Raw genomic sequence first — 16,570 nt, forward strand, 5'->3', positions numbered from 1 at the left:
CTGTAGTCAGTGTGTGACCAAAATCAGCAGCACCAATTGAGCCACAGAGCAAGTGGGTAATAGTGAGATAGGGATCTAATAAGCCAGAATTTAGTTCTTCAGCACCCAGGTCAACAATTCGGACCCAGAACAAATTCTCAGTACTGAGAACAATGAAGTGTTCATGATTGGTGATTCCATAGTTAAAATTCCAAACTATGTTAAACTAGCAATTAATGTTAAAGTGCCTCCCAGGGGCAAAGGTATCTGACATTGAAGTTAAATTGGATATTCTGGACAATGATGAAGTGTCTACCTTATTGCTGCGTGTCGGCACTAATAATATTTATTTACAGCAATCTGAGGTGTTAAAGAGAAACTTCACATCTCAGTGCACCAAAGCAAAAAGAAAATCTTAGAATTTAATTGCATAAATATACAATTAAGTTGTGTAAATATTTCTGTTTTGTCCACATGTTAGGTGGCTTTTCAAAGCCTAAAAACTAATATCATATGCAAAGAACCTTCGCAAAAAAAAAATGGTTCTTTGTAGTCATTCTATGAGAGACTACGTAACCCAGTAAAGTGCCATTTTAAAAGTGTTATTATTAAAAGCACAGAGGTGTGTTTCTCACAAAGTGGGTAATACATACAGTATGTTAAGTTAGGAAAACCTACCTTCTTAGAAGAATATCTATGCTTTGAAGTAGACCAGGTGCTCTTTTTAATGGTTTATTAAAAAAATATATTGTTTTGCCATGAAATTGTGACAACATAGTTGAAAACAGTGTCAATGAAGAGCATGCCTGTAGTATATGGCAACATATGTAACATATACTGCAAGTAACACAGTAGTATTCAGTTTAATAGCGCAATTACAGTAAAAGCATTTTGGTGATGTTCGGGGAATGATTTGTCTTTGTTCATATAATAAAATATATTTCTTGTTCTTCTCCTTGATAGACTTATTGTAAATCAATTCCATGTGCTCATGCATAGCAAATTCGTTCAAAAAGTACATGGTATCTGAAGTGGAGAGTGTTAGGAGCTGCTAAGAATAGGGGGTTTAAAAGACCCCAATAAAAACAGACACGGTGAAAAAACTGTGACGTTCAACATTTACCCTCCATTATATATCCATTATTTTTAACAATAAATGCTAAGTGTTGAAACCAAAGTGAACATTAAATATTAAATATATAGCTGTTGTAAGAACAGAAGCAAACACAGGAAAAGGTCTGGGGCATATCCATGACCCTGTACAATGGAAATAAATGAAAGGTAAATGATCCTTTTTACAAAGGTGAAAATGTTGTCTTTTTTAGATGGAAGTCCAATGGGAATCCTCTGGACATGTGAATTCCAGGAAGGTCCAGGAGGCCTGACAATAGAAGTGACATCAGTGATGGAAATCCTGAAGACATAAGAGGAAAAGATAAATTAAATGCTTTCTGAAATTACTGCATACCAAAGAAAAATGTTATGTTTGAAAGGCTTCAATTTTGGATGCACCTAATTCAGGAACCAATGCAGATTAATAAGTCAGTGATGGAACTGAAACAAAAAAGCAAAGCCTGTGAGTTTGGCACAACAAAAGATAGTATGATTTGTAACAAAACTGTCTTTAGTGTTAGTGAGAAACAGAGAGAAAAGCTTTTAAGAGAACCAAATTTAACTTTAACCAAGGCCATTGACGTTTGCAGAGCTTTAGAAATTTAGAAAGAACAAATCATCATGATGGTGCCAATAAAAACTTTGCATACCCACAAAGAGAGATTGCTGTCAAGTGAGATGTGGAAAAAAACACGGACCAAGGGCATGTCCAACATTTGGCAAGGAATGTAGAGCATGTGATAAGAATAATCACTATGCAAAAATGTGTAATATGAAAACTGTACACATGATGGAGACTGGTCATTTTTTATTCATGGCCACTCTGAATTTATGCAAGTGTAATGGACTAGATCTCAGTATTATAAATAAAATAACATTTCGGTGTGTTGCTTAGTGTAATGGGCTATAAACCAGTGTTTTAAAGAAAAGGCAGAATTTCTGAAAAATTCTGTTACAGGTTCTTGCTGATGGCTATCTATAGGACATAAATATTTACCTGTCTTGCTAAAGAGTCACCTGCTTTGAATAGTCAGACTGCTTTGACTTAGTATCTCATCTACATACAATGTGGGGATACAGAACTGTCTGCTTCCTTGGAAAGTTGGTTTTTAATCAAGGACTCAAAGTAAATGTGTTTACACTATTTGTTATGCAGAGGAAATTGGCTTGCACCATTGTTTTCACTGATTCCAATGTTGATATATGCAGAAATTGAAGTATATATATATTTCTGGGAAAAGGAGAATAAAAAAAAAAACAGAAGTATGGTCTGGGACTCGGGACTGCTGTCTGTTTCTTTTATGCTTTACACCATATTGCTGTGGCTACACCCTGTAGCAACAGTGACTTGTACCTGGCCCAGGTTCCCCTAGGCCTGAGGTCAGTAACACAAGCAAATACTGTGGAAGCAGAACAAAATGCCACACAATATACAGTTGTGTTGATTAGAAGTATACTTGAAATGTGCAAGTTAGATAGAGGTGCAGATGTAAATACCCTCTCTTTGGACTGTTAAAAACTAACAGGCCAGATTCTTCTTAGGCATTCAGAAACAATATTAATAGCATACGGTGGTGCTGAAATCAAACCAGTAGATTGTGCTTAATTGAATTGTGCAACAAACTATGCATGCCCACTCCTGAAGACAAGAAGGATCTGCAGAGGCTGTGAGGGATGACCAAATACCTTGTACAGGAAATGCCAAATGAAGCTACAATAACTGCTGAACCGTATGAGCTACTGAGAAACGACATTCAGTGGCAATGGTCTCATGAGCAAGAATCAGCACTCAACAGCAAAAAAGCACCAACAAAGGCTGCAGTGGTAACATTCTTTGATCTTTCTTAAAAGATTGTCCTATGATGGATGCTTCGAAAGATGGCCTGGGAACATGTTTGTTATAAGAAGGGAGGCCAATCACCTACACATCCAGGGCACTAACAGATGTTGAAGGCAACTATGCTCAAGTTGAAAAAGAGCTACTTGCAGAGGTCTTTGCAACACAGATAATTCCATGAGTATGTCTTTTGAGTTCCAGTCAGAGTCCAGTCAGATCACCATCTCTAGAAGCAATATTTAGTAAACCACTTGGATGTGCTCCAGCCTGAGTGTAGAGAATGCTTCTGTAGCTGCAGTGGTATGACCTCCTTGTCAAATACACCTCTGGCATGGAAATGCTATTTGCAGACACATTGTCTTGAGCAGGGGTGTCCCACTCCGGTCCTGATGGGCCATGAAATAAGCCAACAGATGACCAGTTAAACTGGAACATCAAACTCTAGCCAATTTCACCCCAACCAGTTTTTTAATGAGAAGGCAATTCTTGCTGTTAATGAAAGCCGTTATTGAATTTGACTTGTTGGACTTGTTGCTGCTCTCATTCTGCCACAGCAGACTGTTGATTTTCTGTTTTTTCTAAAACCACCGTCAAGATGTTTTGGTGACCTGAGCAAACCAACTTGACTGAGACCTTTACCTTTCTTTATTCATAGATTAGCTGTGGTAGCTTGTTTTGTATCTCATTATTGTTAGGCTGCTCGTTAAGGAAAAAGTAACAACTAAGGGGTCTGAGTTGTGTCAATTAAAGCAAAGGCAAAACAAGTTAATCAGCAGCAAAAAATGGCACGCTAATTAAAAATGAAAACCTGCAGCCACTGCAGTCCAACAGGACCAGAATTGTACACCCCTGATCTAGACCATTCAATACAGTCGAATCTGAGGAGGAAGAGATGTACAAATGAATGAGTAATCTATGCAATGGTGGCCATGGGAACACTTGGAGAAGAGATGCACGACCTGCTAAAGGAAGTTACAAAAGCTGATGAAACAATAAGGAAGCTATTGCATAACATAAGATACTGAACTTCAGGTTCACTGGGCAATTAAGGGGATCATCAAAATATATGGGGGCATTATCATAACAAGAGACAGAATAATCAGTCCTTACACACTACAACCCCTAATGTTGTAAATGTTACTTACAGCACATCAAGGAATTCAACACACCAAAAAGCAGACAAAGAAATACTAATACTGGCTGGGCAGTCACTTGATACTAGACAAATAGTAGAAAACTGTTGAGCTTGTCAACAGCATTCACTTTGGAACCAAAAGGAACGACTAACGTCTCGTGAACTTCCAGAGCTTCCCTGGTACAAATTAGGAGTGGATATTTTTGAGCTGCATGACAGGTCCTTTCTCTCTAAATATCCATAAGTACAGCAAACTCAAGACAAGACAGCACAAATAATTATTTTTGTTTTTCCCACGACATGGTATGCCAAAAAAGGTAGTAAATAATCATGTGCCATTTACCAGTGCGACACAGTGGGAGATAATAAGAACAAAGTTAAGCCCAGGCTGTACACAGTATAAAAGCATTTCACTCGACACACTTAAAAAAGTTTGGGGCAGCCACCCGTATATTATTCCTGGCTGCAAAAGAGTCTTTGAAAATACAGAGATGTTCTCTATATCGAGTCCAAAACAGAACTGAAGAAGGGTTGACAAGATGGCAGGTTTAAGGGATAGGACAGGAAGTGATGTAAGGGGACCAGAATTGATGTTTCTTCATAAGTCAGCCGTAACTGGAAGTGATATTCTTCTAGGCGCCTGAACCGGAAGTGATATTCTTCTAGGAACCGGAAGTGACGTCATCTGATTTAAATCAGACAGGTTTTCCCACGGCTGGTCTATAGAGGTAACAAGAGAAGGTTTAGTGCACACCGCCACCCCCTGGCCTGGCATGGAATTACCTTTGCTTGGTCCATACAATGTCTTCCTAGATGCACGTGTGTGACAACAGTTAAATGAAATGGCTTAACGAATTATTCAGACACTCAGAACTAAGCACTGACACAGATCCACACCCAGCTCATCTTGCATTTTGAAACACAGCTGTATTTGGACTGGGACTCTCACCCGCTGAAGTCCTCATGGATTTCATCCTGGGAAGCACCCTGCCAGCAACTAGTGCACTGTTGAAGCCAAAGTACCCAACCAAATTTAAATAAAAATTTAATAAGCTACAACAGAGGCAAGAGGATTAATACAATCTAGACCAGAACCTATCCTGAAACCTGGGAAGACTGTCATTGATACAAAACCACTAGGTGGGATACCTGCACAAGTGAAGCACAAAAGACAGGAACTATGTTCATATAACATTGTGACAGTGTTAGGACAGAAGTCATAACAGCTATAGGACAGGTCAAGATGTATAGATGGTATTTGAATCAACCCAATGACACCACTTTTTCATTTGCTAAAGAGGGAGATGGCTGTGAGCAGTTAAAGCCGTCACCATTTCAGTAAGGCTGCAGGAATAATGGAAGCAGGAATGCATGGGTCAAAAGAGCAGCAGGATTCGAATGAAGCCAAACAACAGCAACTTACCAGAAGTGGCAGGCAAGTAAAAAAAATCTCTCCGAGATTCAAGGACTTTGAAATGGGCTGGGATTTCTTCTTCTTTGACTACATGTAAATGTGTGGCATTTTTTCAGTTTTCTAGTTCAAGATAAAGGGAGTGATGATCAGTAGTAGAGGTTTGTCATTGCATGTAAATACACAGTATACAGTAGTTGTACATTTCTTTTACAGGAAAAGAGGAATGTAGTATATGGCACAATATGCACCTATATTGCAAGTAAAACAGTAGTGTTCAGTTTACTAGAGCAGTTATGATAAAAACATTTAGGGGTGCTGGAGGAACATTTTGCCTGTGTTCATATAATAAAAGATATTGCTTTTTCATCTCTTTGGTTGATTTATTATTTATCATTTCCATGTGCCTGTGCCTGAGAATTTCAGTGAAATCCTACAATACCTAAAACAAAGTACATTTTTATTAGTTAGCAAAGGAGCAACTGTTCTTAGCATTAAGAGCTAAGCAAAGTGAAGACCAATAGAACTCATTATTTATAGCTGTTTAAATAGATATGAGATGCTGCTAAACTTTCTCTTCTCTTTCTGTTCCTCTCTTTAACATGCTATTGGTCCCTTGGGAGTAAAACTAATACCGAGTAACATAAATGTATTATTTTTATTATTTTGACCTCTTCTTGTAAGCCACATGATTTTCAAGAATTTATATCTGTGTTATTTATAGAAGGTGCAGCCTTGGGGCTATCAATAATGTGTATTTAAAGAAAAGAAAAGAATACTGTACAATAGTGATGCAGAAAACCCCCAATAATAATAATAATGCACATAATAAACTGTGTATAGCAGTAAACCGTCTCGCATAGTACCACCTGAATAAACAGGTAGGATATTAGAATGTAGTGTAAAGTTTGAAGAACTGACTTCAGTCTAACATCCATCTATCCTTCCATCCATCTGTTCATCCAGTTCAGGGTTGTGATGGCCAAAGCCTTCCTAAGAAGCAATGTTTAGAAGGCAGGAAATAACCTTGGATGTACTGCCACACCATCTTATTTCTAACAGAGACACTCTAATCACCAAAGTAAATGTAATTTGTATGCCTTCATACAGGATTTTATATGCTTACTGAAATGCATGGTATTCCTATTTTTAGCATTTTTATAAATGTTGCATCAGGTGTTAACATATAAATGTAAAATGCTCTCAGTTGAAAGATGTGTTCCCTTTGTTACGTGATTTTGATGCATGGTGGTACGTATGTGCATGTGAAAGATTTTTTTTTTTCTAATAAAAAGGAGACTGCATGACTGGTGTATTTCACCCTGGTCAAGAAGCTTCAGAGAGTTTTGTTATTCTTCCGACATCAGTATATTACCCAAGCATACCCTGTTAATAGTTTTCTTGCCATCGTAAGGACATTTACTCTACATGGCAACAGGTTATTGGCTCAGGACACACGTGAGTTAATTGGCAAGAAATATTGAGTAAGAGAAGAACTATGAACTGTGGGAAACAAAATTTTTGGGCCATCTGCGGTTACAAGGGTTAAAAGTGACGATACTGCATGAGCCAAGTAAAGATGCCAAAAGAAATGGTGAGGCCTATGCTGAATTAATACAGTTTCTAGATGATAAGAGCCTCTCCCTCATTATGCGAGAAGCTGCAGATTACGGCAGAAAAGCACTAAAAATCTTAAGAGACTATTACACTGGTAAGGGCAAGCCAAGAATAATTAGTTTGTACACTGAGTTGACCTCATTACAGAAGGCATATGAAGAAAGCGTAACCGATTATATAATACTGGCAGAGAACGCCATTACAGTGCTAAGAAGTGCGTGGGAAACATTAAGTGATGGTCTTCTGATAGCAATGATTTTGAAGGCCTTCCGGAAACATTTAAGCTGTTTACTGTGTATTTGACACATAGCGATGAGACTATGACATTTGCAGACTTTAAAGTAAAATTGAGAAGTTATGAAGACACGGAGAAATACAGTGTTTGTGCATCAGATGATCATGTGATGAGAGTACAGAGACAAGAAAAGCCCAGCGCAGCAGCACAAAGCGGATAGTATATGCTATAGTTGTGGTCAGAAAGGACATATTGCTAGAGCATGTCTGAAAAAGCATTCTGGACAGAGCCAGTGGTGGGAGATGCAACGTGCCGAAGGAGATGGCAGGACAATGACAATGCAAAGCAGATGGCTGAGGAGAACACTGAACACACTTATGCTTTCAAGACAAGTGAAAACCTGAGCCAGCCAAGGCTGAAGCTAAAGGCTTGATGGTCAACACAAGAGCAACCTCCCATATCATTACAGACATCAAAAGCTTTAAGACATTTGATGACAAGTTCCAGCCAGGGAGGCATACCATGGAGCTGGCTAATGGAACTAAAACCAGAGGAATCACGCAACGAAGAGGAGATGCAGAAGTGGAGCTGATTGACAGAAGAGGATGACAGTGCACAGCGACACTCAGAGAAGCGCTATACATTCCCTCGTACCCACAGGACATTTTCTCAGTGAAAGCAGCGACGGCCAGTGGAGCCAGCGTGATCCTCCAGCAAGACAGAGATATAATTCAGCTCAAAGACGGTAATTCATTTGACATCAAAGAGTATAACAGACTGTACTTCTTAAACATGGTATGTGATGGAAACGCTGACAGTTGTAAAAGTTGTCAGGATGCGCAGACATGGCATTAAATTCTTGGCCATTGTAATTATGATGACATATTGAAGCTACAACATGTTGTTGACGGGTTAAAAATCTAGGGTAAAGGTGATAAGACCAGTCTTACCTGTGAAGTTTGCATTCAGGGAAAATTTACCCAGAGTAGAAACAGATGTCCTGACAAAAGAGCCAAAGAAGTACAGTACTTGAATTAGTTCACACAGATTTAGCAGGTCCAATTGACTCAGGATCAGAGGGGGGATATAAATATGTGACGGTATTCACTGATGACTTTTCCAGTGTAATATTTATCTATTTTTAAAGGATAAAAGTGGTACTGTGGTAGCTTTGGAGAAGTTTATTACTGACAGTGCCCCTTATGGGAAAATCAAAGGTGTGCGGTCAGACAATGGTACAAAATTTATGTCTGAAAGCTTTAAATCACTGCTGACCAAAAATGGTGTCAGGCATGAAACATCTGCGGCTTACTCACCTCACCAGAATGGTACTGCTGAACGACAGTGGAGAAGACTGTTTGACATGGACATGTGCATGCTCATTGAGAGTAACCTCCCCAAAGAGCTATGGACGTAAGCAGTGCAAACAGCAGCAATAATCAGGAACAGGTGCCACTGCAATCACCCCAAACAGACACCATACTTCTTTTGACAGGGAAAACGCCTAATGTTTCGGAGATGCATAAGTTTGGGTCAGTATGATATGCATACAAATAAGACAAAAAGAAGCTAGACAGTAGGTGTGAGAAAGGTATTTTTGTTGGCTATGACAAATATAGCCCAGCCTACATAATTTACTATCCAGGGTCCTAAAGCACAGACTAGTGAAATTTATTGAGAAGGGTAGGATAGAGCAGAGCACACAAACTGACCGGGAACAGATTGATGACATTGATGATTATAACCTGAGGAGGGGTAATACTTGGCAGATTAGCAGAATTATTGGTAGTTCTGACATTACTGATGAAAAGCCAGTACAGGTTCATGGAAATCAAACTGGAGCAGGTAACCAAGACAATTCAGGTAAACACTATCCCAGCAGAGAGCACAGGAAGCCAGTGTACTTGGAGGATTATGTATTTGATATAGATAACAATGATCAAACAACAGTTAATATTGATTATTGTTACAATATTATATGTAAGGTGCCACAAACATTTACAGAAGCCGTAAATTCCAATCAATCCAGTGAGTGGAAGAATGCAATGAAGGAAGAACTTAACTCATTGAAAGAAAATAAGACTTTCATGTTAACCACCTTACCTGAGGGTAAAAATGCAGTGGGGGGTCGATGGATGTATGCCATTAAGAACAATCCTGATGGTTCTGAGACATACAAAGCAAGGTATATAGCTAAAAGGTACAATCAGGTGGCAGGAGTAGATTATAAAGAGACTTTTTCTCCAACTGCAAATATGACAAGCATAAGAGTTTTGGTCCAAATAACAGCACAGAATGGTATGTTGTTACATCAGATGGATGTAAAAACTGCATACTTACATGTGCCGATAGAGTGAAGTGTATATGGAACAGCCAGAAGGATTTGAGGTTGATTCTGAGAAAGGAGAAAAAATAGTATGCAAATTGGAGAAATCATTGTATAGGTTAAAACAGTCAGGCAGGAATTGGTACAAAATGTTACATGATCACTTGTGCAAAAATGGATTCATACAAAATCCGGCTGACCATTGTGTATATACCAAATAAAATGGATAAGACAAAATAACAATCATTATTTGGGTTGATGATTTGATACTAGCAGCAAGTGATGAAGAGGCAATGAAAAATGTAAAAGAAATGCTAACAGAAAAGTTTAGAATGAAAGACCTGAAGAAAACTGAAACATTTCTTAGAAATAAACTTTGAGCAAGGAGATGATTTTATAAAAATGGACCAAGAAGGAAATATTAAGAAAATTTTGGAAAGGTTTGACTTGACAGAATGTAAAACAAGAGCAACACCATGTGAGCAGAAGCTAGATTATAACCAGGGATATGATAAGTCAGTTTATCCCAAAAGGTTTAGAGAACTAGTTGGCAGTTTGATCTATTTAATGACATGTACTAGACCAGACTTAAGTTTTGTCATCAGTAAGCTATCACAGTACTTGTCCAAACCAAGTACCCAACAGTGGGTACATGTGTTACGATATTTGAAAGGAACTGCTGACTATGCTATATGTAATAGAAAATGTGAAGATCAATTAAAATGACAAGCCTATAGTGATGCAGATTGGGCAACAGATTCAGATGATAGACGCAGGATGACTGGATACTGTTTCAGTCTAAGTAAAATGGGGGCTTTAATTTCATGGAAAACAAAGAAGCAATCCACTGTGGCATTATCTTCATGTGAAACTGAGTATATGGCACTTACTGCCACAGTACAGGAGGGTATGTATCTCATCCAGCTCTTAAAAGGAATAGATGGTGAAATTCAGCATGATGCAGTGGAGATTTATGAGGATAACCAGGGTGCAATTGCCCTAGCAAAGAACCCTGTAAGCAGATAACATGTGGTTTAAACATGTGGACATTAGGAACCACTTTGTCAGAGCAATGTTAAATGATGGAAAAATTACTCTGAAGTACTGTGCAACAGAAGAAATGGTTGCTGATATTATGACAAAACCTGTAACAAAGATGAAATTGTAAAGGTTCAAAGGGTTTGTATTCGGTATGTAAATTGAGAAGTCTATTCTGTTTTTATGGAAGGCTGTTGTCAAAAATGCATAGCAATGTGAGAGCAAGTGGGGGTGTTAACATATAAATGTAAAATGCTGTCAATAGAAAGATGTGTTCCCTTTGTTAAGTGCTCGCCTGATTCTGGTGCACAGTGGTGCGCACTTGCATGCAAAATATATATATTTTTTTATAATAAAAAGGAAACTGCATGACCGGTGTATCTTACCCTGGTCAAGAAGCTTCAGAGAGTGTTGTTATTCTTCTGACATCAGTATATTACCCAAGCATAAGCTGTTAATAGTTTTCTTGCCATCGCAAGGACATTTAGTCTACAGTACATGTCAACATCAAGATTCTATGTATCTATAGATGCATCATATGCTGAATTGCAAGAAATAGTCATTTCAGGAAATATTAATTATATTTAATGTCACACACAATAGAACCTTCAGAAGTCAAGGACAGAGCATTGGATTCCAGTGATGTTTGGTCAAAGCCTGGTGACAGATTTATTCCATGGCATTTGGACTAGGAACATGAAGATGTATGATGGCAAGTGCCACAACTATTTATACTGAAGTATGGAATACGACTAACATCAGAGAACTCTGTTGTACTTGTGCCAGACACATGCAACTAAGAATTATTGATGTAGTAGTAGTGGTAGTAGTATTATTACATGTGAAGAGTTTTCTCTGCATGTTAGACTTTACAAGGAAAGTTTTCTCTACATGTTGGACTAACATGCAATACATTGCCATTCTTTGGTGCCATAATAAACAACAATGTGTATTATTTAATGGAAAACATTACATACGAGGGGGTACCCAAAAATAAGTGGAATCTGTACCTGGCACACAATCTAGACTTAGCTGCGAATGTCGGCACTATGTGTAGCATACTTACAGTATTCTGTGGCAGTCTGCCAAGTGGTGTTGCTCTATATTGTTCATATGGCATTCCATGTCAGTTTTTCTTGCTTCTTATTACACGTGTTCTACAATTTTTATGATGGATGATCATAAAGAACAGTGAGTGTGTGTGAGATTTTCTCTTAGGAAAAACAGCTACTGAAACTGTAGTGGTGCTTGAAACTGCTTTTAAAGAGGAAGCTTTAAGTAAAACACAGGTCTACGAGTGGTTTTCATGTTTCAAATGAAGGGAAATGTCACTTGAAGACCAACCAAGGTCTGGTGGACCTTCCACAATTAGGAATGACAAAAATCTTGAAAAACTTTCCAATGCAATTTATGGAGGTCGTCGTTGGACTATTGAAGAGATTTATGAATTGACTTGTGTGTCTTGGAGTTCTTGTCCCCTTCCCTGCTCACCTGATCTTGCTCCATGCAACTTTTTCTAATTCCCGCATATGAAAAAAGAACTCAAAGGAAAGCGTTTTCATAACCTGGAAGAAGAAAAATCTCTGCAGAATAACATTCTGCTTCAGCAATTCCAAGAATGTTTCCACCAGTGGAAAAACCGCTTGGATACGTGCATTCATTCACATAGAGAGTACTTTGAAGGAGGCTAAAGTTTCAGCAAGTAAAAATGATTAAAACATTTTTTTTTCCAATTCCAGTTATTTTTGGGTATACTCTCATATAAGCTTGATGCATATCGCATTGCCTGGGCAGAGGGGCCTAAGAGGCACTGATAAAATTTCGTCCCTGCAATGCATTCTCCTTTAGAGGCTACAAAGTTGCACAGCCTGGGAATACTGAAAATATGTTGAATATGTAATGTTTTAAAAAGTTACTACAGAAAGTTCATACAGAGGAAGGCAGAGATATTCTGAAGCATTGACAGACTTTATAAATTACAAATATGTCAATTCCCTCCAGATATACAGAGGACGTCTATTAGTTACCAGCAGAAATGATCAGTTGGCAGTGATGGTAAAGCAGTCAGTTTTCAAACTAGAGGTAAGGCTAGAGCACCAAAAATGAGTCCCTTCAGAAATCAGTCAATTTTATTATTCCAAGAAATTGCACGTATGTTTCAGATACTTTACATTTGGAGAAACTATTGTAGTGCCCCTGTAGCCAGAATTATACATAAAGTGTACAGAAATGGATTGTTAATAATTAAATGACCAAAGGAATAACAGAAAGGTAGAAAGTAAATAGAAAACCAAAATAACCGAAGTCACCTTCATATCAGTCTTTATTTGGTAGGGTGGCAAAGTGCAGTGTCACAAATACTAAATTCTTCCCACACTTTAGATTTGTCTTTCCTTCTTTCTCACTCTTTAGGGGTAATTCCTGGAAATACTCCAGAACCACATTTGGTCTCAAGGTGGGGCTGCATTTGTTTCGACTTTCTTTATTCTGCCTTTAAAAGTCCTGGTCTCAAAGGCAGTCCACATCACACTTATCTGAAAAGGTAAACTTGTAGTTATTATTTCTACTTTGAGACCATGTCCTATCACTAAGTGCGCTGTAGTGGACTTAATTGGCCTCTTACCAGTCCTAATCTTTCAAAGGGAAATATATTGCTGTGTTTCATATTACAGGAATATATGCTGCTTTTTTGTTGGCCAGGAGGTGTTGAAGTCTGCCATTAAACTTCCCATATCTCTTTTTTCATGTTCAGAGGGTTAGGCATTCTTGAAAGGGTCTTAATTTGTCTGTCGTCCTGTGTTCCAGGATAAGATATATCTAGTTCCTTCTGTCATATCTTTTTTCTTTTTTATGGCTTTGCTGAACCTCATTTACATCTTGTGCTACATTTTTCATCCTAGCAAATCTTTTCTCACCAGATGGCCCACAACACTGTGTACAGCATGCTATCCTATTCTCCCAAGGAATATGGTATTCTGCCAATTAAAAGAGGAGTTTGTGGCAGACATGTGATGGACAACTGACATCTTAGACTGGAAAATTACATTGGGCCCTCAGGGTCTGTCCTTGTGTGGTTTACTTCATTTTTATCAAAACAATTTCAATATGTACAGAAATGTGCTGACAGTACTTTATTTTTATGATCAGAATTTAAATATGGTGCCCCGCAGGGCTCAGTACTTGAACATTTTCTATTTTCACTTTACATAGCTCTATTGGGAACTATCACTACAAAAATAACATTCATACAGATAATACCAAGCTATACCTTTCTTTTAGAGCAAATATGTTTTTCTGATGATGATCTTAAATAATTGTGAGTTGAAAAAGCAGAAATGGTACTTATTGGGGGGAGACTTTTTAACTCAGTTGGACTAACCATTCGTTTTGCTGAATCAGCATGCGACTTAGGCATATCTTTGACACCAATATATTTATTAAAGCACACATTACAAAACTATTTAAAACCTGTGTTTTTCATCTTAAAATACTGGAAAATTAAAATGTGTTCTATACTGTATATAGAAGATAATGAGAAATGAATCAATCCATTTAATTCTAGTGGAGTTGATGACTTTAATGCATTATTGACAGGCTGTTCAAATCATTCGACATGCATCTTTTAGTTCAAAATAGTTAATTAAATGAACTAGGAAATAAAAACACATAACTCCAGTTCTCAAGTCCTTACACTGGGTCCCAGGTAAACTTAGGGCTGATTTCAAAATTCTCATTTTAACTTAAAAAGCGTTAAAGGCTAATGCCCTACTTACTTATCTCAAGAAGTCATTACTTACAAGCCAAAGTGCACATTAAAATCTCAAGATGCTGGCCTAAAGATTCTAAGGATTCATAAAATAATAGTGGGAATTTGAGTATTTGGCTACAGGGGCTCCGTGACCCTGTAGTTAAGATCTAATGGGTTGGATAATGGATGGATGGATAGTTACAGGGATCCAAAGCTGTGAAATGATTTTCCTGGTAATATGAGAGATGCCCCTTCATTCTCAGTTTTTAAATCCAGGAAGAAGACTAACTACTTTATTTTAGCAAACCCTGGCTGCTGATTATCTGCTCATATTATCTCTGACATTTCTATATAATATAAGTAATACAATAATTATTAACCATTCCTAACCCTTCTCTGTTCTGTTTCTCTTCTCAGTATCCTGCTGTGACATTTGGTGCCCCTGCTCTACTGCCAAGCTGTTGTTCTGCCCATAGAAAAGACAGCTGAGATAATGGGAGCCTTGGAATCGATGGATGGAAAGATTCTGTGAACAGATTAGATGGCCCAGCACAGACACTATTACAGAATATCCAGGACTGGGTCAGCTACCAGTTGGCTGAGATATCCAGAACTCTGACTTTCTTTTCTGATTTTGTCTGTTATACATGACTGTAGACCCCCTAGAGATTTATTTTCTCCAAGGGCACTGCTGATTGTTTTTGTTTTCCTCTCCTGTGTTGTCAACTAGCAATAATTCAATGATTCATTAATTGACAGATATTATTAGGTTCCATTTATGTTAATAAGTTTCAAATTACTTTGCTTTCCTATCTGTTTATACAAATCTGTATTTTTATGCATACTCATTGTTTTTGATAATTAATAATGCAATTATTAATTTGTAAACTTGTCACTCTGTGCTTGTACTTAGTGAAAGAACTATACAAAAATAAACTGAAATTAATTGAATCTTTTCTTTGTTTTGTCACAAAGGTGCGAACATAGAGGAGAAAAGAAACACGGAGAAGAATTAAGCAGTATTAGCATTGTAAAAAGTTACAACAAAAGGCTCTCCAAAACTAGCTGGGTGGACAGTATTCATCTTAAAAAGATTAACCAATCATCCGATGAACTAGCTCATGCAAGGATAACACTCCAATACAGCCACAATTGTCTGAGGATGACTTGCTGATTTTTCTTGCTTTTCAGAAATGATGTGAGCAATTGTTTTCACCCAAAAGAAGCAGTTATGCTTGATAAAAGAAGTTGGAGATATACATCGATCAGGCTCAAAAGTGGTGTAAGGAGGTTGATGGTAGATTCTTCTTTCCTAAATTAATTCTTCTGTGTCATATGGCCAGCTCCATGTGCCCCTCCTAACATGCACAAATATGGAATTGTAGAGAATCCCACAGTAACACCTATGAAATGAAAAGAATTAAGCATTTTAGTAAAAGGGGATGAGCATCTACTGAGTAAGGCAATGTTGTTTCTGAGACAATGCCACCCTCAAAAGAATCTACTAAGAAAGACCACGCCAGATCTCTGCTTTAGTAAGGATACTGTTGATGGTGATTAAAACTAGGACCATGATATATTGATAAAGCTTTCTTCTACGTTTGTAGACTGCTTGGAGGAGTTCTGTAGTCTGGAGGAAAATGGAGTCAATCATACTGCATGATAATGGATGCCAGAAGCACAGGGGTGTTGCTGATTCGACTTTGAATAGCCACCTTACCTTAAGTGAGTACATAACACATAAAGTGAATGATGTAGTTCAGTGCTGATCAAAATAAAACACAAAATAAGCACTTCTAACAAGATCATTATGTAATTGTAGCTGCAACAAAAGAGGCTTTCAGACTCAATGGATTTATTCATTTAAAACCTTTATTTTAAAATGTTAAAATGCCTTACAGTTTTTTTCTCTTGCTCAGTGTTGGTTGCTTTTGCTTTACATGCATTGGCCTGCACAAGGGTGGGAGAGACATGTCAGCTTTTACATTAGGTTTAAGCTATAGTAAGCCATACTCTATTGTTACCGCTTCTAGGTGATATAATGCATGGTGTCCTATGGAGGATTTTTTAGGGTTAAACATATTTTAATTCTTCTGAGGGTTTTGAATCTAAGCATTTCAAAGGTTTTCTT

The sequence above is a fragment of the Polypterus senegalus genome, chromosome 2 (assembly GCF_016835505.1).
Source record: "Polypterus senegalus isolate Bchr_013 chromosome 2, ASM1683550v1, whole genome shotgun sequence".
Lineage (NCBI taxonomy): Eukaryota > Metazoa > Chordata > Cladistia > Polypteriformes > Polypteridae > Polypterus > Polypterus senegalus.